The 3,530-nt window shown below is 36.8% G+C and overlaps 1 long non-coding RNA gene across 1 annotated transcript; it reads left to right on the forward strand.

Moving 5' to 3' along the window:
- The first annotated feature begins 209 nt into the window (after positions 1-209).
- Positions 210-2,221, forward strand: LOC139190239 (uncharacterized). Its single transcript, XR_011574328.1, has 2 exons — positions 210-478; positions 1,982-2,221. It is a non-coding gene; the product is annotated as an uncharacterized lncRNA (long non-coding RNA).
- Positions 2,222-3,530: the final 1,309 nt, after the last annotated feature.

Here is a 3,530-nt window from a genome sequence, read left to right on the forward strand (position 1 = left end):
GCCTTCCATTTTATTTCTCGCTATCGCATTTAAATTGTACACGCTAGTACGAGTATGCGTAAATTTTAAAGTGTAAAATATCTACTTTGGATAGATTTCGATTTCCTTTCTACTGTAGGAAATTTAAAAACCTATCCTTGGATTCCTTTTAAACCCATCCCGTGCACTTCCCCCTTCATCATTCACTGTCACCTATCCCATCTCTTCTTTATTTTCTGTTCCCTCAATCAGAAAAGCATCTCTCTCTCTTCTCCCTTTCCCACGCCACATTTCTTCTTCTTCTTCTTCCTCTCTGCAACAACCACAAAACGCACCAAAACTCACAAACGTGACAAACCAACTACACCATTGTGATCATCTCAGTCACACGATCACAACCATGTCCTTGAAATCTGGTGTGGACGAGTTTTGACTCACCAACTCGGAAGGTCGACTCGGCGAGTTCGACATATCGATTTTCAGGCCATGCATGGCTTAGGTAAGCCTTGAGAAACCCTTAGAACCTTCATTTCACTTCTATGGGTTGTTATTGATCCTTTGTTTGTGTTTTGAATGTGTGGTTTTACCTAGAAACTCGAGAAGAAGAAGAACCCGAAGTTTTTCGTACAAGAACCGTGGCCATTTAGTCACTTTCAAACCATTTTTCTGGTCAACCTCGATCACAACTGGACTTCTTCTATGTACAAACTTGTTTTCTACATTCCTAACTTCAAAATGGCTTTTGAATCATTGAGTTTGGTTAAGTAATGAGTTAGAAATCAACTCTGGAAGTTGGGAAGAAAATTTTAGTTTTCTGGAAAATTTCAAACGTGGTCGTTTGGCCATTTTTAGGTCAAATGTCTGAACAACATGGACTAGATTCGAACTTTTTGTAAATTGGGATCGATAGATCACATTCCTAGCTTTAATTTGGCTTTTGTAAAAGTGAATTTGGTTGAGAATCGAGCTCGTTAGGGGCTCTAGAAGTTGACCTAAAAATCTGCAAAACTGCAGATTTTCGCAAAGAAGGCAAGTACAGGGTACTCGCGGGGGCACGTGGGCGAGTGTGGACAGAACCTTTAGGTGGCGCGTGGGGGTGCGTTCGGCCTCCTGCTGGCGCGTGGTTAACATGTGTGTGTTCGTGTCGTCGAGTAGATCGATTTCATATATTTATACCCTAGGTTTCAGCAAACTATGGGGGTTTTATTTAGGTTTCTGTTATGTACTTTAATTAATCTTATTTAGTTATTTCATATTTAGGGGAAACTTAGTCCGAGGATTTTCGAGGCCAAGCTAGGCTCGGGGGCTACGACCCAGCGATGTACTTGTGAGTGGGCAGTTGTTTTATACCTATATATATATATTTATAGTTTCCATAAATGCGTATTTACTTCACTTTTACGCCTATATTGCATAGTATCATTATTGTGATATAAATTGTGATAAATGCTGCTATATGGTTGTGATATTACTGTCATGGCATTCATACGTACTTGTGTATATGCTCATCTTGTTGCACCCGGTGTTAGTACTCGCCCCAGCGCCAGGGCCCGTCTTTCACGTGTATGTTCACATCCGCACCGTTTGCTCACCTTGGATCCAAGTTTAGGTGCTAGTCTTGTCGGGTAGATTGCATTAGGCGATCCGACTTGTATATGACGTGCTTTTGCACCAGTCTTCACGTGATCGTAGTACTAAAGCATATTGATTACACCCAGTCCTGTTCGTGTCAGAAACCATCTGTTCGAACTTGTGTGTCAGCTTAGATGGATGAGCACTTAGTTATATTGATTATCACATGATTATTATTGTAGCATATGATACATCATTTACTTGGCATATTTTTGGTTATATGGCTTATATATTGGAATTCATACTTACATAGTATGTTTTGAGGAAACTATACTTGTTTTACGGCGATGGGTTAGTATATTTGAAGATAAAGGTTTTCTTATAAGTATTGTTTTGCTGACCCACTCAACTTTGTTTTTCGCCCCTCTAGGACCTAGATAGCTGTACTCTCTGTGGCACTCGAGGAATCACGGCAGTTTTGACATTTCCTTCTGTTTAGACGTACGAACTTATCACTATTATGTAATAAGTGTACTTTGGTTGCTTTGACTACTCTTTTGTAGTCTCACTCTCTATTACGCTCTGAATAATTGTAGTGGGTTCAACCCACAAATTGCGCACTCTTTCACTGTTTAGTTCTAATCAGTTTTAATTTTATTCACTTTTTGCATCACTTACCCTTATGGTTACGTCACCTCACGGTGATGGCCAGCATGCTTCGACCTTTCCAGGTTGGGGTGTGTCATATAAACATGGTTACATTCATCAAAATTAACGAAAAAATTATACCAAAACATGGGTACATTCTTCAAAATTACATAAAAATAATACATATAAAGTTTAATAATATTAGTATATTTCTTCTATTAAACTTGACATTGATACATTCTCAAATCAACTAAAAAGAATGTACCCATATAAGTTTGAAAAATGGTTTATAAAAAAATTGAATGGATATTTTAATAAAATTTGAGTACATTTTATATTGAAAAATGGCACTTTTTTTTTTGAACAAACGATATTATCTATACTAAGGGGAGAGTGTGGGTTTAGCTTCATAATGAGCTAGCAATAATGTGGTTCAAATTCGCCTTTGGCAAGAATCGAACCTAAGACCTCTCACTTCCAAGTGAAGAGGAATAACACTAGACCGTAGTACTAAGTGGCTGCGTATTTAAAATGGGTACGTTAAGATTAAAAGTATTGAAAATTATATGAATGGGTACGTTCAAGAATAAAAATTTGAAAACATTTTTGTAAAAAATTAATGAGTATAAATTATTTTAATTTTTTTATTGTGGAAATGTTTTGAAATAAAAATTAATTGGAGTTTTATATATAGAGACAAAAATATATAAACAACTAAAGTCCAACCCAAAAACATGGAAACAACGTTTTAAAATACCAGTCATACCCTTAAGGTTTTAGAGTTATTAATAAACTTATTCTTCACAACTCCAACAAAATTAATATGTGACATAAGCTAAACCCATCATCGACCATTTTTGCAGAATCAGTTCAACCTGTCCTCGACTATTTATGCAGAATTAGTTAAACCCGTCTTCGATCATTTTTGCAGAATCAGTTCAACCCGCCCTCGACCATTTTTGCAGAACCAGTTCAACCGGTCCTCAACCATTTATGCAGAATCAGTTCAAACTGTCATCAATTATTTTTGCAGAATCAGTTCAACCCTTCCTCGATCATTTATGGAGAATCAGTTTAACCCGTTCTCGACCATTTTTGCATAATCAATTCAACCTATCTTCAACCATTTTTGTAGAATCAGTTCAACTTGTCCTCGACCATTTATGTAGAATTAGTTCAACCCGTCCTTGATCATTTATGTAGAATCAGTTCAACCCGTCATCGATTATTTTTATAGAATCAGTTCAACCCGTTAAACTCATCCTCAACCATTTCTGTAGAATTAGTTCAACCTGTTTTCGATCATTTTTTGCAAAATCGGTTCAATCTAT

This window comes from Malus domestica, chromosome 12, assembly GCF_042453785.1.
Source record: "Malus domestica chromosome 12, GDT2T_hap1".
Classification (NCBI taxonomy): domain Eukaryota; kingdom Viridiplantae; phylum Streptophyta; class Magnoliopsida; order Rosales; family Rosaceae; genus Malus; species Malus domestica.